The 27,819-nt window shown below is 40.6% G+C and overlaps 1 long non-coding RNA gene across 2 annotated transcripts in view; it reads right to left on the bottom strand.

Moving 5' to 3' along the window:
- Positions 1 to 25,537, bottom strand: part of LOC114598573 (uncharacterized) — an 83,471-nt gene extending 57,934 nt beyond the window's left edge. The window contains exons 1-2 of one of the 2 annotated variants that reach the window (XR_003707087.2): positions 25,377 to 25,537; positions 21,675 to 21,786 (exon numbers count right to left, since the gene is read on the bottom strand). This is a non-coding gene — a long non-coding RNA (uncharacterized LOC114598573). The remainder of the gene's footprint in view (positions 1 to 21,674; positions 21,787 to 25,376) is intronic. The other variant, XR_003707085.2, reaches the window with a different exon arrangement.
- Between the last annotated feature and the right edge of the window lie 2,282 nt (positions 25,538 to 27,819).

Here is a 27,819-nt window from a genome sequence, read left to right as displayed (position 1 = left end):
GGTTGGTTGATTCAGGATACATGAATCTTCCAAAGTTTGCCTATGCCAAAACCTACTGACATTTGTAGACAATAAAGTTGTAGTAGCCTATTTAATCCCAATATGTTGTTCTGTGTTTATTACCTCTTCCCATGTCCCCACCACTGGCGATCGCAGGCTCACTGTGCCTGGGCCCGCAACTGCAACATTTCAGGCATCTGACCACGTCCAGACTGTCACCTAGCTTTAATTGCACCCCATGTTCCACATCAAATCAACACAGAGTTGTTTCATGCACATTGGCATGAAATGAAGAAACAAGCTTGCGACAAAAGCTAATCAAGCTGCAGTTGTCAATGTGAAGTAGACACAAGTCCAAATAGTTATATATATATGTTTGCAAGACTACAAAGCTTTTGCAAACTGATGGTCTGTTTTAGAATCTTTCCCCAAACTGAATTTCCAGTGTTCCCCAAATGTGTTCTATTTTTAAAAGCGTTCATTGGGCCAGGAGTGATTTTTCAAGTTCTCTATCCCTGCACACACCAATTCCTAACTGTTTCTAATCTTCCATCCCTTCGTATGTTGGCCTCTGCTTTTCATTAGCAGGTGAAGGTGGCATGAATAAGCTTGATGATGCTCCTTTGCCTTGATGCCTTCTGGGTCACATGCAGTTTTAATTAAAGAAGGGGCTCTTTGGGGTGAGTTGAGTTTCAGGGTCAAAAATGTTCTGTTTAAAAGTTTGCATTGAGACAATGAGTAAAGCTAATATTATAATGTATGACATCTATATTGTTTAAACAGCCAAGCTCATGTTACTGGTGGCTAATCTAAATCCTAGAACGGAACGTAAGAAAGCAAATGTGTTACATTATGTGATTTACGTGTAGGGTTCCTGTTGATGAAAAGAGGAAACCGAAATGGATACTGAGCCCTTAACCCCAAGGCAAACTTTGCCAGCTGTCACCTAATTCCATAAAGAATCTACAAACAGGGGCAATTCTCGAGGAGTCTTGCTGCTGGTAGTCATTGATAGTTTCTCTCCACTCTTTAATCGAGTTGAATTAAAAGCACAAGAGTGTCATGTTCTGTGTATTTTTAAAGGAAAGGGGGCAGATTTTATTATTTATTAAGCCCTTTGATTTTTGTAATTCATTATCCCAACATACCCTAGGTTATTTGGCCAGATTAGTAATTGAGACGTGCAACAGGAACTTGAATTTGCCATCAGAACTGATCTTGCAGTCTTTCAAAATGAGCAAAATATGGCATAGTTCAATACTGCTAGCTTTGATAGATCATGATGCAGATGCTGTTGAAGGTTAGATCACTATAAACTAAGATATAATGAATCACTGTGAGGCTGAAGCACTATGCCTCCATAAAAGTCTTAATCTTCCAAAGTGTGCTGCATATAAGGTGGCTTAAAACAGAGTGTTGTCAAGTCCACTTGAATGTATTTATTTATTTCCAATAATTTATCACCTACTTCTCTGTATAAAGCAAATTGGTTGCCCGTTTCCAAACCTTTTCCAACTCTATAGCATCTTTTCTGAGGTGAAGAGACCAGAACTGCATACAGTATATAGATTTATATACCATAGATTTATAGAATGACATTACGATACTGGCAGTTTTACTTTCAATTCCTTTCCTAATGATCCCCAGCAAAGAACGTTCCTTCACGGTCACCGCACACTGTGTCGACATGTCTGGATAAGCTTGCTTAAACAAAAATGTTTAAAGTAGGTGCTGAAAAGAGTAAAGGGAAGGTGCCTGCCTGGTATCAATAGGCAAGGAGTTCCAAAGTGTAGCTGATGCCACACTAAAGAGCAATTTCCAACAAACGTGGAGCAAATATTAAGTAGCACCCGTTACTATCTCTGTCTACTCCTATGTTAGAAAAAGTGTTGGTGTATCCAAGTAACTGCATTTTCTAGATGGCTCTTCCCTCCCCACCCTCAATATACACATAAACATGCATTTCATATTGAATATTAGCAGTTATAGTTGTTTGGCCTTCAACAAAAAAGGTGAAGTACCTGGGTGTGAATCTGACTTCTAAAAATGTGAATTTATTTAAAGACAACTATGACAAATGTTGGACAGAGGTGAAGAAAGATCTAGAAATATGGTCAAGGTTGAGACTTTCCTTGTTAGGCCGAATTGCTGTCATCAAGATGAATGTATTGCCTAGAATGTTGTTTTTATTCCAGACACTCCAGATCCTGGACAAAATGGACTGTTTCAAGAGGTGGCAAAAAGACATATCAAAATTTGTCTGGCAGGGCAAAAAGCCCAGAATAAACTTTAAGATCTTAACTGATGCAAAAGATAGAGGGGGGTTTGCCCTGCCAGACCTGAGACTTTATTATGAATCGGCAGCGTTCTGCTGGCTGAAACAATGGCTGCTTCTTGAGAACACAGACATTTTGGATCTGGAAGGGTATGACAATAGATTTGGTTGGCATGCATATATATGGTATGACAAGGTAAAAATACATAAAGGTTTTAAAAACCATATTGTCAGGAAAGCACTATACAATGTTTGGATAAGATATAAAGATCTACTGGAAAGTAAAACTCCCAGGTGGCTATCACCAATGGAAGCTAAAGAGACAAAAAAACTTAATATGGAGTCCAAATGGCCAAAATATTGTGAAATCTTAGAGCAAGATGGTGAAAGGGTTAAATTACAGAGTTATGACAAATTAAAGTCTAAAGTACGAGATTGGTTGCACTACCTTCAGATAAACGAGGTATTCAAACAGGACAGGAAAATAGGTTTTCAGATGGAGAGGTCGAAATTAGAAACAGAATTGTTAGAACCCAATACTAAGAACTTGTCAAGAATGTATAATTTGCTGCTGAAATGGAATACACAAGATGAAACAGTAAAATCAGCTATGATCAAATGGGCACAAGACATAGGTCATGACATTATGTTTGATGACTGGGAAAGGTTATGGAATATTGGTGTTAGATTTACGGCTTGTAATGCTTTGAGAGAAAACATAATGAAAATGATCTATAGGTGGTATATGACCCCAGTCAAACTTGCAAAAATTTACCATTTGCCCAATAATAAATGTTGGAAATGTAATGAGACTGAAGGTACTTTCTATCACCTTTGGTGGACCTGCCCGAAGATTAAAGCCTACTGGGAAATGATCTATAATGAAATTAAAAAGGTCCTTAAATGGACATTTTCTAAAAAACCAGAGGCTTTTCTCCTGGGCATGGTGGGCCAATTGGTGCCAAGGAAGGACAGAACTTTTTTCATGTATGCTACCACAGCAGCAAGAATTCTTCTGGCAAAGTATTGGAAGACGCAGCAGCTACCCACTCTGGAAGAATGGCAAGCGAAGGTGATCGACTACATGGGAATGGCAGAGATGACCGGCAGAATCCGTGACCAGGGGAGTGAGACAGTGGAAGAAGATTGGAAGAAATTTAAAATATACCTTAAAAATTGTTGTAACATTGAGGAGTGCTGAGATGCTATGGTGTTAAGAAACAGAGAATTGCAGCTGTAAATCATAAATTTAAGGGAATTATAAGGAAGATGAGTTAATTAATTAAATGGAGGGTTGCTGTCAAAAGGGAAAAATAAGGATGCAGAAAAAGGGAGGTATGGGGAAGTCCGGGAAATAAGGTGAAGGAAAATGAGTTTATGAAATTATATATGTTTATTTGTTTGTATGTTTTGTTTTGTTTTATTGTTTGTTTTTATTACATGATTGGAAAATTAATAAAAATTATTTAAAAAAAATAAATATATAGTTGTTTGGCCTTCAATATTTTTGTAAGAATGAGATTGGTGAGGAAGGTGCCAGTGGTTTGAATAGCCACAATGTGGGCAATGGAGCTGAATTGTCTCCTTTCTCCCAAGGTCTTCTTGGTAGCAAATGCTTGGTGGTGATTGTTTAACAATGAGGCTGAGTTCCTTTTGTGAATGAGTGACTGCTGTCTACTTCACATAATCAGGATGTCTGTAATCAGGACACCTGCGTTCCTGGGACGTTGCCCAGGGAACCAATTTACCCTAATGACAGTGGAAGATACGGACTACTGCACAGATGCTGGCTTCGTCAGAACAATGGTGCATTAGCAAAAATAAATAAATAAATAAACCACACACACCCTTAACAGTTGTGTGTTGGATTAAAGCCAGTGGGTTAAGTGGTGTTTAATCAGGTGCTAAATAGATAATAATGTAATAATACTTTTCATTACATCATGCTAATAGTTTCTTACTTGTAATCCCAAAGTGCTTAAAAAATTCCTAAACCTCATCTCACTCCTATAAAGGCATGGTGGAGGGGGGTATCAGCCAGAGGGGAAAGATGCAGCAAGGAAGTGAAGTAACTCATCCAGAGTTACTCACTGCAAATATATTTGACTTGATGAAATTGGGATGAGCAGAAAGTATAATTTTATGTAGCCCAACGTCTAGAGAATTAGGCTGTACTAGCACAGCACAGGTGAGACATATAGGTTTTAAAGCCTATGGGTATGTATGTATGTATGTATGTATGTATTTATTTATTTATTTATAACAATATTTGTGGCCCACCTTTCCTTGCACAGTTTACAAGGAAAGAAAACAACAGAAATAACAAAATGCAATGAAACTCTATGAAACGTAACATGTATAACCCAACATAATTCAAATAAGATGAGAGATGGAAGTGGGCTGTGCAGCTGGCAGTGAAATCCCTTTGAAGCAATACAAGAAAATGATAAACTATCATGAGCATATTTATTTCTTTTGGTTACATTTGACCAGTTGGACCTGAAAAAAGTATTTGCCTACTTCATCCTGTTTCCACTCCCCAAAACACAGTCATACAGCTTTTACATTCGGTTACAGACTGCAACATGAGAGCAAGTCTTCTCTGCTACGAAAATCAAGTATCATGTTTGACCTCTGCCTCCTAGGGGCACCACTTCAAAAAATGTCAGCATTTTTAAAATGCCAGAACTGTGTATACTGCTCTTGTACTCTTTTTCATAGCATCAGATTTGGGATAAATTCTACTCAAAGTCAGGATCATCTACCTACCAAACCTTCCCAGATCAATCTACACCTCTGGTGGATTCTGGGAAACTGGGGTTCCTTGGTGAAGGGTTCCTCAATGAGAATATGAAGGGTTCCTCAATGAGAAGTTCTCTTTATAGAAGCCAGTCTTCTCCAGGGCTTATCCAAATGACAACTTTCTCACTGCTCCTGAATTCTGCACCCAAAGGGGTGTGTGTGTGTGTGTGTGTGTGTGTTGTAGAATGTTTACATGGTAGGGTGGCAAACCTTTTTTGGTTAAAGGGCTGCAATGAGGGCTGGCGACTTCTTCAAGGGCCACATGGCAATGGTGGGCAACAACAAAGTGGCCAATTCATGCTCACTTGTGCATATGTGCAGACGGGGCGGGGGACTGTTATCTGCATCACAGCATTTTCTAGAATGTATTAAGAGAGGGGAAACAGAAAGGAGTGTTGGCCTATCAAAGACTTTCTAACAAAGCCTCTCCTCCTCCAGGAGGGGAGGGATTGTGAGCGGGAACAGTTTCCCGTGTTATGCAGGGGGCGTTCTGGCCCCTGCCCTGCTCCATTGCTGGCGCGCCACGCCTCCCAAAACACCCAATCGGGTGGCAGCTTGGGGGCGTGGTTTAGCCGCTCAAATGTGGCCGTGCCAGCTCTCCCCGCCATCTCTTCACCCACCCACCACTCCCTTTAGGGATTAGCTGCTTGCTTGACCTTGCTATGGACCTGTGGTTGGTCTCTCTGGTGGCCTAGGGGGCCTGGTAGGAGTTTTTTTCCAATTGGCAAATTGGCACTGGCCTTTTGATTTTTTTCGCCTATCTCGTAGCAATCGTCACAACTTTCTCGGTATTTGCCAGTTAGGCATTGGAATAGGTTGTTGGTGTATGGAAGGGCAAGGTGTGGCCATCGCCTACCCCTTCACTTTTGGGTATTCCGTTAAAGGAATCCGGTGGTCGTGGATCCTGTCCGATGCCCTGTGCGGCTGGGGGCCATGGCACGACCCCCGGTGACATCAGGGGAGAGCTTATAGTTGTATTAGCATCAACAGGCTCCCCCTACTGGTGGTTAACCCTCATCAGACTCACTCCTCTCTGAGTGGGTGGAGTCAAAATTTGCGGTTGTCCAATGCCTAAGCCAATATCTCTCACATGCTGTAATCAATAAAGTTGTGGCCTTTTCTAGCCCATTAACCTAATATGCTGTGTCCATGTGTCTTTATTATTCCCAAGCGGGAAACGGGTTCTCGAAGCACAATTGTCTGTTCCAGCAAATATCACAGATAAGAAGAGAAACTCGATTCTGAAGGAGGGTGGCAGGCTACTAAAATGGTGCAGGCCATGTGTTTGCTATTCCTGATGTAGGGAAACAATGATACCAAATAAGCCTGTGACCAGTGCTGTGTGTGAACTGATTTTTAAGCTCCAAAATCTCTATACAACTCATTTAAATGTCTGCTGTCCCACCACTAGCAGATGAAATGGGTGGATTGTTAGTATTTTATGTATCCAATGGTTCCTTGGGCATGGTGCCAGAGCAGCAGTGGTGAAGTCTTTGGTTTTTAATGTATACATATCTTGACATTCTAAAGATATGGGTTGCTACACATCAGAATAATATAAAATTTAATGCTACGCATCGATTAACAGAAGTATTTAGCATAATGATATGCATCCTTTAGAAGTCTATACTTAAGGTCAGAGGCCAGTATTCCAGAAAATATCTATAGTGGCAAAGGAGGTATGTGGTCACAAGTTGTGTTGGGAACATGAGAGAGAAAGTTGTGGAAGGGATGATTAAGTGTCCAAGTTATCTGAGATGAGTAGAGCTTACTCTTGGCAGGCAAGAGGAATATGAAGCCAATCCTTTCCCAATCCCATTAGAGCCCCACCCTGCCACAAAGAAACGTTTAGGGTAGGCAGATGTTTCCCCTACTGGCACTCAGAAATGCATGTTTAAATAAAAGTTAAATGCCAACCTTGGAAACACCTCCACTCAAACAGTTCATTAGCAGAAAGAGTGAAGAACAATTTAAATACTGGTGTTTGCCTATCTTCTCATTAACTACCATGAAAACACCAAAACCTGAGGAAGATAAGCCACCTGCCTTAAAGTCCAAAGTTTGTTTCTATAGCTTTCAATTTTGTTGTCCATTGCTCCCCAGATTTCCAGTTAACATAATACACTTTGGTTGGTAATATCAAGCTTGCACATTGGAATAAATTTCCTCTTGTTAAGGGCTTGTCAAATTGTTTAAAATGTATAATGGAAAGGCAAAATGTCCACACAAGAGAGTTTTAATTCTGCCTCCATTTTCTTGACTTTAACAATAAATTGCAAAGTCAAAGCCTTTAAAGCTTCCATAGTAACAAAGCAAACCTAATTTGTATGGATCACTTTCTGTGATGGAAACCTACCACATACTAACTCACAAATAAAACAAAGTATTAAGCTGACAATATATTTTGAATGCATTCTGCAATAATGTATGAAAAAGTAATTGTAGAATTGACATGTGCACATATAGGAACAGTTTGTGCAATAAAATGTTTCAAGGTCCCCCCCCCCCCCCCGCTTTTCCATTCCAGAGCAATAATCTATTTCATGTTTGGAAATTATTAAACATGGGGGGGGGAATCCTATTCTGCTGAGAATTGTTTGAAGAGTAGTAACACTAGTCTATAAACTGTAGCTACATCAGCTCCTGCTTTACTGATGGTGGTGATGCTATGGATCAGATGTGTATTACGGTGGAAATAACCATGTGTCATATATGCATTAATGACAGAGCCCTCAAATGTACAAGCTTTTGGGGTAAACATTTATGCAGGGCAGCATTTCACTGTGTTGATAAAGTATCCAAATATATGTATATTCTAGGATATTTTAGCTTGCCACTCTATATGACTGTTGGTGAGTACAGCAAACCTCGGCTCCCAAATGCCTCCATTTTGAAATGTTTTGGCTCCTGAATGCCGAAAACCCGGAAGTAAATGCTCCAGTTTTTGAATGTTTTTCGGAAGCTGAACATCCAACGCGGCTTCCGCTTGAGTGCAGGAAGCTCCTGCAACCATTCGGAAGCCACGCCTTAGTTGCTGAACATTTTGGAAGCCAAACGGGCTTCTGGAACGGATTACGTTCGAGAACCGAGGTTTGACTGTACCTATTAAGATGGGATATGTATGTTTCATATGGGGACAGAAGGCTAGCCTCCTGCTCATTAGTCTACTTTTATACAACTACAGAGGATTGAAGAAACTGCTTACCCTAATTGGTTTGCTTAATGGGAATGCTCATAGAAAATGATGTCCTTGCTGACATATATGTTCACAATACCCTAGACCCACATGGCTATCCCCTCTGGCTCCCTTTAAACATCCAGGAAGATAAAAGAGGGTGTTATACATATGACCTGTTTCTTTAAGAACAGGCCTAGGTTGTAACAGCAGTACCCTTTTCCTCTTTGAATAGGTGTGGTTTCTCCCTTAAGCCAACTGGAACTGGTTAGAGTCAGTAAACCTGCATAGGAAGGCCAAGCTGGCTAGCTTTCTCTCTGTGTGTGTGTTTGTTGTTTATTAATAAAAAGGGTTTTCAAAGTTACCTCTACTCTTGATTTTTCTTGTGCTTAGGACTGGCATTGTGCTGTCACAGAATTAAGGTTGGTGTGAGCATGTCTGACATTCTACGATTTTGGTAGAATTTGACGGTTTTACTTTTCTGTTTGTAAGTGGCGATGGATGCTATCCATCTAGATTTAAGCACTTCACACTAGTGATAGTGGAAGAAAATATGTTTAAATCCAACTGTTATCCCTAAGTTAATACAGTGATGATTTCACTGAGGTGTACAACTGGGTAATGGCAAATGGTTTTCTCACTGCTGGGGTCTGGGATTTGAAGCAGAAACTGGTACCTGTGCATCAGTGGCTCTGCAAAGCAAATCTTTCTTATTTAGAATCTGAAGCATTAGTGTTTTTGGATCTTTTGAAGAAATAAAACTGAGGTCTTGACAACTGTCTTGATCTCAAGCTGAGCATACAATGAGTATCATGGAGTTCAGAAGCTCAGTGCATTCAAGTGTAGCGCCTTAATGCTCTCAGCCCTTTCACTCATACACAGACACAAGTATGTGTGTGTTTTTAAACTCTGTTGGTAATAAGAGCAAAAAACAACAACAACCCACAACCCTCTATTCTATTCTTAATGCAATTAAGTGGGACATTGTTCCAAAATGAGACTCTGGAAATAGTAAGAGAGAACTATGTATTATTTGTTTTATATTTTTGTAACAAATTGACTTTAGGGTATGAATTGTCATAGTATCTATCTTTAGTCCTTAATAAACTGACCTCATAGATCTAGAGAGAATGATACATATATTATACAGTAAATTGACCTACAGTACAACTCCAAAAGAGACCAGCTCCTGATCAATTGCTAAAGGCTCCAACAATTTTTACTTTTTGCAGATGTTTAAGCTGTACTACAAAGTTGATTAAAATATACTATCAATTTTGAAATTTGCAGGGATTTTTCTATTGTGCTGGGCCCCAACAGATTAGTATCCAGATCCTACTGGGTGGGCTTGTGTCTGATTGTCTACTAAGTTTCCAGGTTGCTGGAACCCATGATGCTAAAATATATAAAAGAGTAACCAGTAACATTTGTGGGGTTTCATTTTTAGAAGTTAAGGAAACCGAAATACCGCCTTGATTTTCCATCCAGCATCCTATAATTCATTGCTCCTGCGATTCTACACATGAACGATATAACTCATCACAAATGATCATGGGCAACATCATCAAACACACACATGTGCAAACATGTTTATCATCATCTACGTTTATCTCTATTTTAGAAATCTGAGTGCTGCCATATATGACAAAGAATCACAAAGTTGGAAGGGATCTCAAAGGTTATGTTGCCCAATTGACTTCTTAAAAGGGTGACAGACATACACATTCAACTGAGCACATCAACCAGTGCAGTTAAACCCACAGGAAGGATGTGCAGGGATGCAACATCACTATGTCTACTGCAGTCCACCTGGCTAATAATTCCACATGCAGCTGACTGTCTAAAAGCCATCACTGGGTAGCACTGAAAGGCCAAAGTAAGAAAGGAACCAGAGAGTGCATGAATTTGAGAAAAGGAGCTTCTTTAAAGAATATTGTATCATTGGTTTTGGCTAGTTATTACATGGAAAACCTTACTGACTATTTAACAGGCAGATAGAAATGTAGGAGCCATTCACAGAAACCCAGTTTTCGGAAGGAGGGAAGAAACCCTTCTTACAGAATAAGAAATGAATGGTTATGGGAGGAAAAATAGCACCAAAGTTAGACGTATTTGTTACACAGAAGGGAACTTGCAGCTAGTAGTTGCAGCGGAGGAAATTTTGGTTGAAAAGATTGACATTTTAATAAACTGATCTTAATTAATAGCACTTTGAAATTCTGAGTTGTGCACTGCCTATCTCAAAACACTAGAACCAGTGGCTTTTAAAATAATTTGCTGCTTGTGGGTGATCTCTTTTTGAAACAAACCCGGACCCTCCAGTCACAATTTATTTTTTATTTCAAAAATGATTTTTACGAGCAAATTTTGCTTTGGTTCAAGAGAATTATAAATCATTATTACACAGCCAGACACTTCAAACATTTTGTAAGAGCTTTGTGCCCAATGAGGCATCAAAGGCAATACTGAAATTCATGATTACAGTGTGAGTGTATGTCCATTCATTAATATATTACAGTTCAGGACTCTCTATATTAATAGGAGATCTTGGATTTGTTGTGGGTTTCTCCATTAGAGAAAGGTATCTCTTGCTCCCCTACAAAGCAAAGAGACTACTGTAAAGGAAATTATAGGCTCTCAATAGCATAAGATGTGCTTAAAAATCTACTAAATGCAAGAAGGGCACAGCAGATGTGACTTTAGCTATGTCTTAAATTCTATTCCCTCATCTCCTTTTTAAAAAAACAATTAATAGCAGTCACCAGGGGCACCAATCAGGATCAGGACTGTGCTGCAGGGGACTAGACCCTCCTCTGCTCTGCCATTTTGCTCCCTCAGCTGCTTGTTGCTGCAATTAGGATGCTTGAGGAATGAGATCTTTATGAACTCCAATAAAAGTTTACATGATCCACACCACTCATACCAATGGGTGCACTGGAACTTGGTTATCCACCAGCTTTTACACCTCCCACATCTTCTAATGCAGTTCTAGGTTCAAAAGTATTGAAATAATATCAACATCTTATTTTGAGAGAAAACATAGATTTTTAAACGATGTGTTTAAAGTGCAAATTTTCATGCAGATGTTTTTGTAGAAAAAGGTTCACAGATTAATGAGGAAGCAGCTGTAACAGATTTAAGGATGAACACATGCAAAAGTGGCACAGAATGGAAAAAGGCATGGATCATTTTTTTCATATCCTGGGTAACTAGTTGCTGGAGCAACTCAGTGGGTTGAGAAGAGCACTAACACCAGCTTCCTGGCAGGTGAGTCCGTGGAAGGAGGGTAGAAGGCAGCAAAAGCAACTCACCTGCTTGGAAGCCACCCCACCCAAGGACCTGCTTCTCAGCTGAAGAGGAGATCTTCAACTGCAAAACTTTATGACAAAAATGTGCATTGTTTTCTTGTCATTATGAACATTTTACTGGACCAACATTTTAAGTATTTTTATTTTTTTCCTGGTTTTAAATTTCTTTTATTTGTTGTATCTTGTCAAGTCACTTTGAGACTTTTTCTTTTGTGTAAAGCATCTGATAAATGTAATAAATAGAGCTGGCATCCCATCTGTCTCATGAGACAGTGGAAGAGTGTCCCTTTAGGGGTTAAGTCAAACTGCTGCAAGGTTACAGAACCTCCTGTGACTGTAGAGACTGATATGGGAAAGACATGTTTTGTTGCAGCTGAGGCAGTTGAAAGCATCTGGTTGTGCTGTTCCAGATGAACCATGGCATTGCCATGTAATAAATAAATAGATAATATTTGGGTAGTAGGGAAGGTCACCTAGAAATAGCTACTGCAAGAAGCTGTGTTGTTTCTGTCTAAGAAGACACCCCTCTCCACAAAAAACAGTAAAGTCCCATTCTGGTAGTGGGAGTCCTTGTGCTGTCTTCTGCCCTAGGCCCTGATTCTACTGCATATACGGTTCAAGACTGCAATATCTGAAGAACTGCCTCTATCTATATGAACCTATCCAGACCCTGAGATCATCCTGAGACCCTTCTTTGTGTGTCTCCTCCATGAAAGATCCGGAGGGCGGCAACATGAGAATGGGCCTTTTCTGCAGTGGCTCCCCATTTGTGGAATGCTCTCCCAGGGAGGTTCAGCTGGCACCTTCATTATACAACATTAGGCACCAGGTGAAAACATTCCTCTTTAACCAGGCTTTTGGCTGATTGACATCCAATGCCCTTTTAATGTGTTGCAGAAGTGGGGATTGTTGGGCTGTCTCTGTTTTTATTTTTATGATGTGTTTTGTATTTGTTATATTGTAATTTTATGTTGTGAACCGCCCTGAGATCTCCGGGTATAGGGCAGTATACAAACGTAATTTAAAAATTAAATATATAAATAAAGAAGAATAGTGTGTCATGCTTTCGGAGCTTGATTTTATGGTTATGCCTCTCAGGAAGAGAGGTGCAGTGCTCCCATACGCCTTGTATGCCGATCCCAGTGCAAGGTACCAGGATTAACACCCCCCCCCCCAGCACATTAGCAGCGGTAATTTTTTTTAAAAAAATGCCACTGCTATGCCTGACACATTGTGTGTATGTATGTGTATATATATTCCCCGCATATATAGTGTTTATTAGCTACATTTCTTTCCAGTGCAACAGAATAGTAGATGTTCTTTGTTTGTTGTGCTCTCTTTTTGTTCATGCTTAAATCAATAAAATATTTAGTTGCAATCAAAATGTTTATTATAGGCAAACACCAAAGAATTCAGTAAAAAAAACCACCAATATAAGAAAACAAAAGCGGAGGAACACAAAGCAGCCCCCTACAGTGAGCAAATCTTACTCCCAGGTGCCTTCTTGACGCTAACCATAAAAGCTACGGAAATATTCATTATAAACTAGCAGATCTGTCAAGATCAAGCCAGGATTCCTGGAGTGAACAGCACAAAAGGCAAAATGAAAAGATATCTTTTTCTCTTTTTATATAGTTCTGGATATGCATATGGATAGTCTGCATTGCATAAAAATTCAGGCTTTTGTGACTGTGCGGTTGCGGCTGTGTTTGTGTTTAAGCTAGGTGTAGATATGTGTTTCTAATAACAATATTCAAAAAAGCACACTGAATTATGGATATCAAAATAACTCCTCTCCCCCACAATAGAGCTGACATTAGGGAGAATTTGGGTCAGTCCACCTGGGTTAATAATGCTGCTCTGACACAAAGACTTAAATGTATACTGTTAACACTAAGTGTTGCACTTACGTCTAGTCCACATGCAGGCTCAATTGGCTATTCTCTCACCATTTTTAACCTGCCGGGGGGGGGGGGGGAAACCACTCCTTCTAAGATCAGTTTGTATACGTGAACGAACGTCCTATACATCTTCACACTATAGTTGTATCAAACAGTTTTGCAAATTCACCTTTTCATGCTGTGACCAATTAAAATTAGGGTTGAGCTGAAAAGAAAAGCAGGGCTGGGTTGGTTTTTGCCCAGTTCTTGCACTGATTATAAAATTTCCCCTTTTGGCAAAAGAAGTCCTCCCTGTTTGTCATTCTGTGCTGCAATGGAACTGCCACAAGGAAAGAGAAGCAAAGTCCACCTTGTCAAGGCAGCTGGGCTGACACTCCCTGTCATTGCAATGTACAGTGGTGTACCTCGGGTTAAGAACTTAATTCGTTCTGGAGGTCTGTTCTTAACCTGAAACTGTTCTTAACCTGAAGCACCACTTTAGCTAATGGGGCCTCCCACTGCCGCCGCACAATTTCTGTTCTCATCCTGAAGCAAAGTTCTTAACCTGAGGTACTATTTCTGGGTTAGCGGAGTCTGTAACCTGAAGCGTCTGTAACCTGAACTGTCTGTAACCTGAGGTACCACTGTACAAAATAAGGAGTTATTAATACCTGACTGCACTGGGAAATTTTATTATATATCTGACTCTGTTTTATATATTTCAGCATAAATAACATCAATTCAAATGTATTTTAATTATTGATATTGCCTATTTTGTAATGAATTGCAAAAGTTATACTGTTTGTATTAAAATGAATTTTTTTTGGATCATCATAACACGTTCTGAGATGAATTGGTATTGGATTGTTCAGTGTAATGATGCATTTTTGCGGTTGTATTGCTAGTGCATTACAAAATGTTTTGGGCATATTTATGTATAAAAGCAGCATACATATTGATATAATATAAACAACAACAACAAGAAGAACTTTTTTATGACAATTAATTCCAGTGCTTCTGAACACTGCCCACTCATCTGATGAGACTCTCCACACCTCATGAAAGAGGTAATTGTTTTATGCCTCCTTGTGAAAGTTGATAAAGATCTTTGGTTACATCTGGAGAGGGAATGGCACTTATACCTTAATAACTAATGTTACAAGGTGGCTGAGGGGCATAGGGATATTATCTCCTTCAACTTCAAAAATTCCCCACGTGTTCTCTGATCCTTTTTAAGCAGTCTCCACAGTCAGTATGAATCCTGGATTTTCCATGAGACTGTGGAGAAGAGCAAGAGGGTTGCTCTTTAAACAATTGCAAGGAATAACATCCACACCTCTATACAACTTGCTCCTGGAAATTTAAGTAAAATCTCTGTCACCTTACTCTTACTTTGGGGTGGGGAGAATTTCTTTGCACTTATTTCTCTGTCAATGGCTAGAAAAATGGACAAATTATTGCAGCAACTTTACTAATCTTAGTTGGATAGGCGCCACTGGGTTTTCAGTTTCTGATTAACTTTCCTTTCAAATATTGGAACAAAAATTGAAATTACTGGAACAATGCCTAGGATATGGGACAATTACAAATGAGATATCTATGTGCAAGACACCATCAGGTCACAACCAATGCATGTGCCAAAAATCCTGAATGCTGCTCATCATGGAACATTTTAGATTCCAGAATAGTATACCTGATAGTCAGTAAACAGAAATGTTACTCCCTAAAGATAACCATATATATAAGCATATTTAATATTAATCAATATCTGAGGGGGGAGGGAAATACTTAAGAACATCAAATACAAATCACCATCAAAAGAACTGTAGCATCAGTACACTGAACACGAAAACTAGTTCTGTGATGTCAATTCACAAAATGAATAAGATGAGCCAAAGACTCAGGAGGAAGCCAATCAATTTGCCAATTTCATGTACAACCTTTTCCAGGTGTATGCCAGCTTAAATATATATCATACCATGTTCATGTGTAGAAGCATATTTTCCTCAACTCATACATTTCTTTTCACACACATTGCTAATCTGATTGTGTTTGGACATTCTGCTGGTTATTTGATGCATGGAATTAGTTTTCCTGGGTCATTTGTACTTTCCAGGTTCCATTGGCTTAAGTGCTCACCTTCGTCCCTTACATTAATTTCTAATCTTCTTCCCTGTACACCAACTCTTGTTCAGCCTACTTGACCATGAGAGTTATTAGGACATTTCTAAGCAAACCTGTGTCCCTTCACATGTTATTGAACTGTAACTCAAATCAGTCCAAGCCAGCATGGCCAGTGGTCAGGGATAATGGAAGCTGTGATCTAAAAACAGGCTCCCCACCCATTTTACAATAAATATCCCAGTAAGAATGCTTCTCCCAAGCGGTAACGGGAGTGGATTTTCATAAAGTCTCGTTTAGAAAAACCTGTCATTGTTTCATTATCATCTATGACTGGGGCTGTTGTATCTCTCAGTGGGGTCTGCCATGTTAACGATATAACTGTGTATTCCTCAGCAGGAGGCCACACCTCATGGAGACAGATTAAAATGAAGAGCTTCTTAGATGACATTACAATGAAGCAGTTTCTACCACTATTTTGGTGAATTTCATTGTAGTTTACAAGCCAGAATTTAAAAGCTAACTTACAAAGCCCTTAAATTAGTAAGCAGCATTAAGGGCACACTATTCTTAGCTGGTTTTGGTAAGTAAGAAATAAGAAACTGCCAGGTTAATAAGAAATATAAAATCAGTTAAGTCATATCTTCTCTCAGATGTATGTACTGTATGTGACAGTTTGCATACATCACCGGAGAGTGATAGTTCCTATATATCAGGCTTACTTGTGTGTGGCTTACCAAGCCCACCATCTAGGAAGCCCATCAGAGGCTTGATAAATCTGTTGGCTTTGCTGCTTGCCTGTGACTGTAAAACGGTGATGGGTATCAGGTACAATATATGGCTGGTGGGTTGCATGCTACATTGGGTATAATTCAACATCATGCTATTACAAATATTCCATCCACACAAGCATTCCAGCTTGCCACTTGAAATGACCCCCCTCCTCCCCTCCCCTGCATGTTCTTCTGGGAAGTCTCCCTACCCCCCACCCATGAGTGGCAGACTATATGGGGCAGATCCCCATTGTGCAAACAGGGCTTCCATTAATGGGGCTCCTTAAGTGAATCCCACCTTTGATTCTTGGTAGACCACAAGTTGTATGGTACTTGGTAGTGCATGTTATAGTTTAGACCAGGGGTGGGAACTCCTAAGTGAAGCTAATCCCAGTGGGGCTCACTGTCACTACCAATCAATACCAGGGAAGAGACATCAATACCAGGGAAGATTCTGGAGCAGATCATTAAGCAAACAGTCTGTGAGCACCTAGAAAGGAATGCTGTGATCACCAATAGTCAGCACGGATTTCTGAAAAATAAGTCATGTCAGACTAACCTGATCTCGTTTTTTGACAGAATTACAAGCCTGGTAGATGAAGGGAACGCAGTGGATGTAGCCTACCTTGATTTCAGCAAGGCATTTGACAAGGTGCCCCATGATATTCTTGTAAAGAAGCTGGTAAAATGCGGTCTTGACTATGCTACCACTCAGTGGATTTGTAACTGGCTGACTAACCGAACCCAAAGGGTGCTCATCAATGGTTCCTCTTCATCCTGGAGAAGAGTGACTAGTGGGGTGCCACAGGGTTCTGTCTTGGGCCCGGTCTTATTCAACATCTTTATCAACGACTTGGATGATGGACTCAAGGGCATCCTGATCAAATTTGCAGATGACACCAAACTGGGAGGGGTGGCTAACACCCCAGAGGACAGGATCACACTTCAAAATGACCTTGACAGATTAGAGAACTGGGCCAAAACAAACAAGATGAACTTTAACAGGGAGAAATGTAAAGTATTGCACTTGGGCAAAAAAAATGAGAGGCACAAATACAAGATGGGTGACACCTGGCTTGAGAGCAGTACATGTGAAAAGGATCTAGGAGTCTTGGTTGACCACAAACTTGACATGAGCCAACAGTGTGACGCGGCAGCTAAAAAAGCCAATGCAATTCTGGGCTGCATCAATAGGAGTATAGCATCTAGATCAAGGGAAGTAATAGTGCCACTGTATTCTGCTCTGGTGAGACCTCACCTGGAGTACTGTGTCCAGTTCTGGGCACCACAGTTCAAGAAGGACACTGACAAACTGGAACGTGTCCAGAGGAGGGCAACCAAAAGGCCTGGAAACGATGCCTTATGAGGAACGGCTAAGGGAGCTGGGCATGTTAAGCCTGGAGAAGAGGAGGTTAAGGGGTGATATGATAGCCATGTTCAAATACTGTATATAAAAGGATGTCATATAGAGGAGGGAGAAAGGTTGTTTTCTGCTGCTCCAGAGAAGCGGACACGGAGCAATGGATCCAAACTACAAGAAAGAAGATTCCACCTAAACATTAGGAAGAACTTCCTGACAGTAAGAGCTGTTCGACAGTGGAATTTGCTGCCAAGGAGTGTGGTGGAGTCTCCTTCTTTGGAGGTCTTTAAGCAGAGGCTTGACAACCTTATGTCGGGAGTGCTCTGATGGTGTTTCCTGCTTGGCAGGGGGTTGGACTCGATGGCCCTTGTGGTCTATTCCAACTCTATGATTCTATGATTCAATCCACTGATAGGTGCTCACAGTAAGCTCTAACTGTTTCTTTGAAGCAGCATCCTTACTTGCCCCACACCTGACATCACATATGACTTCACTGAGCATGGTTGGGTTTTGTGGTTCAAACCTGGGCCTGTGGCAGGCCTAATTAGATTCTTGAGTCAGAAGTTTCCCAAGCCTGCTGTAGACTCTCACTGGATGTTTCAGATGAAATCAGCACAGGACATTGGTAAAGCCTTTTACTCTCCAATGAGGTTAGGGTATTCTATTTGGAGTTACCTCATTTAATCCTCACAACTACCCAGCAAGCTTCGTGGAAAAGCAACTGCAAGATGAAACAAATCTGCCTTTAGGTTTTGAACAATGACTTAGGTTTCTCTGCAAAGGCAACTCTCTTTCATTCCAGATAAGCCCACTGACAGTACGGAGTGCATTAGTAGCATGTGGCACAGCACTATTCAGGTTTATTGTCACAATTTAAGCACACAGACAGCATCTGTGAAAATGTGACTGAGCCATCAAGTAAGGTGCAGAATTGAAGTGAACCGTTATGCTAGCAACAAGAGATCAGCGATCATTTACAAAACAAAAACAGAATAAACAGTATGGACACTGATAGCCATTCACAAGCACTCTAGTTACAAATAGGAGTGTTCCTGTTTACACTGTTGCTGTCTCTATGGCTGAATGTACAGTAGATGGAATACTCCTGGGTATGTTGGCACAATGTCTTGGACAGTTTGCAAATTTTCTTCTGCTGTGAATCTTGTCACCTTGCTTGACAACATCTTCTTGCATTCTCATAATCTAACATAAATGCTCTTTGAGTGGTTTCTGCATCTGAGTAAATGTGCCTCAAGCAGAATGTAAGTCAAGACTCAGGGGCTGGGGTGTGGGAATGAAAGCTGCAGCAACTCTGCGTAACTTTTGTGTACAATATTTTGGCATAGCTGTCAACGTTTCCCTTTTTTAAAAGGGAAATTCCCTTATTCCAAATAGGATTCCTTGCAAGAAAAGGGAAAAGTTGACAGCTATGTAATTTTTGTGGAAGGTGATTCTATGAATTAACAAAACACCCCAAAACAAACAGCAAATGTATTATTTCTGTGACAGCAAATCTGTTGAAATGACATGTCCTTCTTTACTTTGCCAGGACAACATGAATGCAGAAAACAAGAAAGGAAACTTGTGAGCATTCCGTGTAACTCAGGTGAAAGGTCTTAGTTCTAGGGCCGTAGATGGTGGATTCAAGCCACCAAGGTAACCGTTTTCCATTTCAGATGAGAGATGGTGTTGTCCATCTTGTACAGGGCAAATTAAAAGCGGCTTTATGTGAGGTCCTTGAATGAGGAAAATGCTTGACTTCCTAAGCCTAGAATCTGAATTTTATAGAAATAAAAATTTAAATCCAGTTTGCCAGCTGGGTCTTTCTGAGTGCAGATAACAGAAGCAAAGGGGCTAGATGGGTCAAGAAAGGGTCTTTACCATAGAAAAGAGACTCTGTCCTTGTAGAACTAGTGAAACTTCCAAATCTTCTCTGAAATCTAAGGAACCTACAAACAGCAAGTGCTTCCTGCCTATGGACTCTATGAGGTGGTCTGCATGTAGAGAAGGTTGCAGCCACTGCACTCCCCCCCCCCCCCCCCCCGTTTCTGTTGCTGCTGCAAGCTAAGCCCTGGTTTGGCTGTGTTTCATCTATACCCAGGCTCATGGCTTTAATCCTCCTGACAATCCTTCAGCTACAATCCCAAGAACAAACCTTGGTTACAGTGTGTGTTTGGAGTCAGACAAATCACAAGCCTGTGTTCAGACAACATACCACGCCATGGCTTAGATCGCAGTAGCAACAGGACCAGAGAAAGAATAATACAGCTACAATCTCCTCTCCAGAAACTTCACACTCAGTGATTGTATGGCTTAGCATTATGTGCAAACCAGCTCAGTGTCTTGATGGCTATGTGCTACGTCCAGGAATGGAGGCAGCATGGCTCTGAATACCAGTTGCTTGTGCACAACAATGAAGGGGAGTGTTACTTTTATGACTTGTTTGTGGGATTCCCAGAGGCATCTAGATGACCACTGTGGGAAATTGGATGTTGGACTAGGTAGCCTTTGGCTCTTCTTCTGTCTGTTCCTACTCACACTTTGTGTTTCCCTCTTCCATAGGACTCACTGCCACTTGAGGAGGGAGTGGTGGAGACACTCAAAGCAGCAAGTAAAGAATATGGCACTATTTCAGGGTCCAGGTTTGTCCCATTGCACAGTCAGTTGCCAGTTTCTACCCCCCACTGAACATCATTCAGATAAAACATTTTCTTTAAAAGACAGAAATGAGGTCCTTGCTGTCTTCCTCCTCCCCTCTTTTAAGTGACACAGACCTTAACTTTTCCCCATTGGATTAAGTTAAATTACTTTTCCATTGATACTCACAGAATGAGGATAGAGGTTCTTCTGTTTAGTAAGTACAAGTAAGTAAGTACAAGATTTCAAAGTTCCAGAGCTATGCAAGTGAGCACTTGCATTGAAATGATCCATTCATAATAACAGAGAAGGAATATGTATTTTCCCCTCCCGTATGTCAACAATTGTGTGTACTTTTCATGAGACTCAGAAAAAAAAAGGGGGGGGGAGAAAACTAGTGGACAGATTATTTGTTGGCTTAGTAGATTAGAATCGAGAGCTTCTGTAAATTAAAAACAAAAGCAGCTTTGGAATGTACTTTACTGTTTCTGGAAACAAAGATCATTCTTCTCTTCTTTAGAATAATCAAAAAGAAGAAAGTGTTTTTAGTCCCAATCCTTAGTTTTATTTATACTGCTCTGCACAATCTCTTCTATGAGCTGTCAGAAATCACTATTTTTCATTTTTCTAGGAAATATTTATTTAGGTTTTGGTTGATTTGTGGTTCTTCTGGAATTTTTTATGTTAACAAGGAAACTATCTCATTACAATCTTTTAAAAATGGTGCTTAATGTGAAAGTGAATGCATAACCCTGTAAACATTGTACAATAGCACCCATGTGGTGTTTTTTTTTAATGGTTTGCTTACAGGTCTAACTTCATTAAAGTTTATGTTCTAATTATGCAAGATTTTCCTTGTAATTTATTACAAAAAGTGTGAACGCATTCTTAAGAGGTAACGTCTGTTCTTTTGAACTGATTAAACCCCTTGGGCTATAATACATCTCATTAAGCTGGTGACATAAAAAAGAGAGGATAATCTTTAGTAAAGAGTGGATTCAGGAAACAGTGCACTGTTGATAAGACAGTTGTAGGGCAAAAGTGAAGGTGCATGACTGCGGGATACCTGATGACAGTCCTGATTATGTCACAATATGTTTTCCAATTACTTCTTCTTTACACAATTTAAAAAAATGTACAACTTATCATGGCTCTCACACAAGAATGTAGCTTGTATGTAACTCGACTAGCGTGCTACAAATAATGGGTTGGGAACTACTGGTGCAGGGTTAATTTTGTCATTACAGTTTTAAGTAGTGGGATTACATACCAATTCAGACTACAGCATAGACTTTTCTCTCACATCCCTAGAATTTAATTTGATTGTAACAAAACAAACCTACCTTAATCATTTCTTTCTTCCATCTGCTTGACCCTTATCATGGTGAGCAGTGAAGACAGCACAGAACCACGGATGAGAGATTGGGTATCATGAAATTTTCCCAGGGGCAGAATCTGTAACGATGAAAACCATGTAGCCACAGAATTGACTTTCTGATACCCCCCCCCCCAATAAATTAAGCTAAGAAAATCTTGTTGACTCTAAAGTTTTGATTTTTTAAAAGTGCTTTGCCAAAACCTGTATTCCACTTTATTGAAAGTTTCCTTCTCCCATGTAAGAGGCCTTTGATTTTCTACATCATTCATAGGAACTTAAGGTTTTATTGCTGTGAGGAGATTGAGGGAATGGTATGTATTTTTGTTTCTGTTAAACCTTTCTCCAGCTCTCTGTAGTCTCTTTGGCTGTCTACACTCCCTGATCTGAAATGCTCAATGGGGAGAGTTACTTCATGTCATCTTTCTCTAGGCTGTAATTGAAGTGTAGGGCACTGGCAAGGCTGGCTATCAAGCGCCTATGATTGGTGCGTTTGCTGGTTGGGTTTTTAAGGGAAGTCCTTTCTTATTTAAAAAGGTAAAAGGAAACAAACACTTTCTGCAAGGATGACTTTAAAAGCAAAAAAGGGGGGGGGGGGATGAAATGATGATGATGATGATGATGATGATTTGCTGTTATGCACATGGTGGGTAGCATTCCCAACTTCCAGGAAAACCCACTCCAAAACCTGGGGTTTCCAGAAAGCGTGGATGCCTGGGAAGGCTAATAAAAGCAGACCACTGGTAAAATAATTTGTAGAATGAACACAAGCACTTCTCAGTTACCTCAAAAATGAGGTAAATGCAGCATAAATTATGTATTCGCACCTGTGAGAATTCTACTGGTATTTTCTCTCTCCTTTGGTAATTTTTGAATGTGATTCTTTTGCTTATTAATTGACAGATAAAAGTAAAAAACAAAACAACCCACAAACTTTTCAACAATTTTTTTAAATGCACTCAACTGTATACTCAAGTTTCAACTCTAAGTAAAGCAATTGTGGAAGGCTGCATCAAAGTTTTAAATCCCAAAAATAATTTAATCCAGGCTATGGCATTAAATAGAATAGAAGGGACGTGGGTGGCACTGTGGGTAAAAGCCTCAGCGCCTAGGGCTTGCCGATCGAAAGGTCGGCGGTTCGAATCCCCGCGGCGGGGTGCGCTCCCGTTGGTCTGTCCCAGCGCCTGCCAACCTAGCAGTTCGAAAGCACCCCCGGGTGCAAGTAGATAAATAGGGACCGCTTGCTAGCGGGAAGGTAAACGGCGTTTCCGTGTGCGGCTCTGGCTCGCCAGAGCAGCGATGTCACGCTGGCCACGTGACCCGGAAGTGTCTCTGGACAGCGCTGGCTCCCGGCCCCTTGAGTGAGATGGGCGCACAACCCTAGAGTCTGTCAAGACTGGCCCATATGGGCAGGGGTACCTTTACCTTTTATGGCATTAAATACTTTTCCCATAGTTGGATTAACAGCTGAACAACAGACTAGGATCAAACAAGAAACCTATTGCTTCTGTTAAGATGTTTATACCAAGAAAAGCTATGCCTGTTGAACATCTGCCCGTTACACTGCTGTATACGAGCCTCACCAGAGGTATAAAAAGTTGGTCCATCCACTGCTCACTATTTGCTTTCCTTCTATGATGTCCCATTATATGTAACTGCATTTTCTACCTGCTAATACAGCATGTAATTTTGGTCTTGTCTGTGCTGTTGGATGACTATTTGGTAAGAGCAGTAGTGACAGTGGGAGGAACTGACCGTGCTTTATTCTTGCCAGCGAATTTCAAAGAATGGTTGTGGTTCTTTATTAGAAAGTGCAACTTTGAAAAAGTGGCCCTTAAATGGGAGCTGAATCAAATTTATCCACTATCCTTAGTCTTTACATGTACAAACTATTTAAATGCCTTTAAATATCAGAACAGGCACGGTCTCTGTTGCCTTTTCAGTGCCTACCAAGACTTTCCTCTTTCAAAAGGTCTTTTAAGTTGAGCTCTTTCCCAGTCTGCATCTATAATGGAATTGTTTTTAATGTTTTAATAAAGTTTTATCAGTTATTGCTTACTATCCTGAGCTCTTTTGGGCTGAAGGGCAGGATATAAATGAAATAAAATTGCAGAGGTTCTGAAACTGTTTACCTTCAAGGCCTGCTTGAGAGGTGGCCTAAACAATACTTAGGCCCACCAGTCACAAAATGGTGGAGCAAAGGCAGCTGGTCACAAAATGGTGGCAGCCATCAGCATTTTAATGGGTATCAGAAGAAAGTGGTGTCAGTTAATCTTTGGAAATGGCTAAATTCTTTACTACAGTGTTTTCCTTGTAGCAAGGAGTTCTGCGTCTCAGCTCTCCTCGCACTAAGTACAGTGGTAGTACTTAATGCATTCCGGAGGTCCGTTCTTATCCTGAAACTGTTCTTAACCTGAAGCACCACTTTAGCTAATGGGGCCTCCTGCTGCCACTGCACCGCCACCACACGATTTCTGTTCTCACCCTGAAGCAAAGTTCTTAACCTGAAGCACTATTTCTGGGTTAGCGGAGTCTGTAACCTAAAGCGTATGTAACCTGAGGTACCACTGTACAGGCATTTGCTCTGGAGGTATTGTGATTCAGCCTCCCCATTTTAGGCATAATTTGCTGATCTAGAGGCTCTAATTGGAAAATACTTTTTCTTTTAATATTTTTCACTTCCGACCCCCACATGCCCTTCAAAGTATTTTTACCAATGTCCTGTAATTTCTGCTCCCATTCTCCTATCACACACATATTTTAATTTATTCCCCACTGACAAGCCCCCCCCCCAAAAAAAACACTTCAGGTTTTCTTTTCATTCCTCCTTTCCAGTCCTTTTACAACCACTTCTTCCTATTTTAAGAACTTTTCTCTCTTACTCCCTTCCTCACCATTTCCAGTTTATTAAGCAAGTTAGTAAATATTGACCTTTTCTTGCTTGTTCTAATTTCCTTCAGTGCATCCTCTGGTCCTTTCTCTTCAGAGGAAGGAGACATTCTCTTCCCCCGCCCCTTTTACTCAGCTTACAAAACGTTGCAGGTGCTGCTGCTGATCCAGCCAAAAGCCTGTCATAGCTAGGAGGTGGGGCACTGAGGAGGCAATGGTCAGGGTATGGCCCCCGAGATCCCCCTAAATGTGCCCCATGATCCAAGGGCCACCGATTGAGAAGCACTGCGCGCAGTGCCGGATTTACATATACTGTAAGCTAAACAAGCTATAGCTTAGGGCCCCACTATCTTGGCCCCTCCCCCCCATAAAGAAAAAACAACCCTGGATATCCATTTCCAAAATATAAGATAAAAAAAACAAATAAAATAAAACCTACATGCAGCAACAATGTTTTGTGTGGTGTAGGCTCCTATGATGTAAGTAATGGGCCCCGCCTGCTAGCCTGCTCCTTAAAATATCACTGGTTAGATACCTATTAGGTCCACAAATTAACATATAGCATATATTCAACACAAAAAACAGCAACAATTTGTTGCTGACAAAGGACAGCTGTACATATAAAGGGCCCAATTACCTTCAGTAGCTTAGGGCCTCATCAAACCTAAATCTGGCCCTGACTGCTCTGTTGTATACACAAATCCTTGCTAGAAATACTGAACACCCTCCTGTTAACACACACTCTTTCTGCACAATTCCCAACCCCTTTGTAAAATCATACCTCAACTGGATAGCACCGTTGTTCCCTTGGGGGGCTCCAAAGGACTGCTTGCTCAAAAAAGTGGGGAAAGATCAGTGCAGAACAGGCAATCCAGGAACAGGCATCTGATTGGCTCAGATGAAAATTCATGCACCTGATGGTCAGACAGGCAGATACTAATTCAGAAGGGCAGCCAAAATCCTAAATTACTTAATTGGCTCATAAGGAGTACTCCTATTGGCTAGTGGTACTGATCAGAGTCAGATAACTGAAGGACAAAGGAACCTCCCCAGCCTTGCTTAACCCTTTCCTATCAATATGTGAGAGTTGTTACTTTCACCTAGGTGAGAGGGAAGGGAACAGCTCTCTGTAGTGAGATTTTGTGATTAGCTGTAATGTGAAGACAGCAGCCTGGCCACCACAGGAGATGGGCAGAAACAACTCCAGGAAGTTAGACATCTTAGTAAGTGGAAATTTAAGGATATGAGTTTAGGGTGACAGGATAGAGGCTGAGCTATGGTTTGGGATGCTGATTTTTATTGGGGTGGGGGCAGATTGTGAATCTGCTAACACCAGAGACAAAGTATCTGCATGAAGTCTGAGCTCACAGGGTTGTGGAGCAGGCAAGCTGAACAAGCAAATTTGTAAGTAGTGCAATGAGTGGTACTATATCTGAAACAAATGCTAGTGAGAAAAATAGGGTGAAACGATAAAGGCAAGAGAGCCATTGTTTGTAACCACCTGGTTCAGACCCAAAAATTGTTTAGATTGTAATGCTCTTCTGTTCTGTGTTATAAATGGAGTGCTTGGAAAATAATATGAACTGCACATGCAGGTGTAGTTATTATTCAGCAGACCAGACTGCCATAGCCAATTGCTACTTACTTGCATGTGGGACTAAGTAAGAGGGTTAGGACAGCAGTCAGGAAGAGAAATTTAACGACACAGAGGGAAGTCACACGTTAAGGGAACAGCTACCAGGAAGTGATTCAGTACAGAAAGTACAGAGGAAGAGTACGAGGGAGTTAGGAGTTAAAGGAAGCTTGTTTAAATAAAGTATTTTGTTTTATAGTACTCCTACCTGATCCTTAGTTATAATTAACAGCACTTGAAACATGCACAGGGTTATTTAATGTGAACTCCAAGTTGTTGGGAACTACAAGACCAAAACATGTAACCTTCTCGATTTGGTAAAATTTCTCTCTTGTTTCTTGCAATTGTTTAATGTAGTTATCTCCTTTCCAGATCTAATATACTTCGTTTCTGTGTGTGCATGCTTTGGGCTGAGTACACACATTTTATTTTAGCACCAATAGAGTCTGAGTATTTGTATTTTCTATGTAGTCCAGATGCACTCCAAATCTGCACCTAGTGAGAACTGGTTTCATTCTGCAGAATTTGTTTGAGTGCAAGCTAGAATCTCTTCTTCGGCAAGTCCATATATGTCCTAGATCAGGCATGTCCAAAGTCCATTTTGGGCCCGCCTGTCGTTCTAATCTGGCTCCTGTGGCAGTTTATTACCTAGGGTAAAATCCTTAAAAAACCTCAACGACTCCAACCCTTAAAAAAGCTCAATAACTTCAATCCTTAAAAAAAGCTGGCCCTCTTTGAAAAAAGTTTGGACACCACTGTCCTAGATGAATGTTTTGGACATATAGGAAATAGTTGATTTCTTTTCTGTACTATTTCATCCAGTCCAGGATATGCAGCTGTCCATTCCTGAACAAGGAGGGGGGCATTATTCCCAGCTGCTGTACTTAAGACAGTTGAATTACCAAGGCCACCAAGTTAGGTTTCAGTTTGCCTTTTTATTTAGAGTGATTTTAATTCTATTCTGGGGTTGCTGTGGGTTTTGTATATCTTGGCACTGCAATATGTTCTAGGGGAAATCCTACAAGCCTCGTTAAGAAGCCTGACCACATCATACCCTCTCTTTGGCACAATGTACACTACTAGTTTTCTTGGCTCTAGTATGTAAATCTCTTTTGATAGAAGGATTTCCATTTCCACATGTCAGCGAAATGAGCCCATGGACACCCAGATCTTTCGGTATGTTTCTTGTAGCTTATTCAGAACTTGAATGCTGGAAGCTAAACTTATCAGTTGTGCTCTCTCAAGACAAATGGAATGACACTCAAAATAAATGTTAAAAAGTTCTCGGTGCTGATGGGCTGATGTTTCCTCATAGTTCCTCATAGTATATTGCTCCTGATAATATCTCTAACTTTCTTCCAGATACCACAGCCAGCTTGGCCAGTGGTCAGGGATGATGGCAGCCTAACAACATCTAGAAGACAGCATGTTGGTTACCTCATTTCTATGACTTAGAAATATGGTGGGTACAATCCAGAAAAAGTTAGTAGGGAGTAAGTCCCTTTTTTAAAAAAAAGGTATTGACTATTCTCGATTAATATTGCTGGGTTTTGCCCAGTGCCTCTGATATCCTAGAACTAAGTTGAACTGA

Source organism: Podarcis muralis, chromosome 1 (genome assembly GCF_964188315.1).
Source record: "Podarcis muralis chromosome 1, rPodMur119.hap1.1, whole genome shotgun sequence".
In the NCBI taxonomy this organism is placed as follows: domain Eukaryota; kingdom Metazoa; phylum Chordata; class Lepidosauria; order Squamata; family Lacertidae; genus Podarcis; species Podarcis muralis.
The sequence above is the reverse complement of the archived record's forward strand: the minus strand, read 5'-3'. Positions and strand labels throughout refer to the sequence as shown.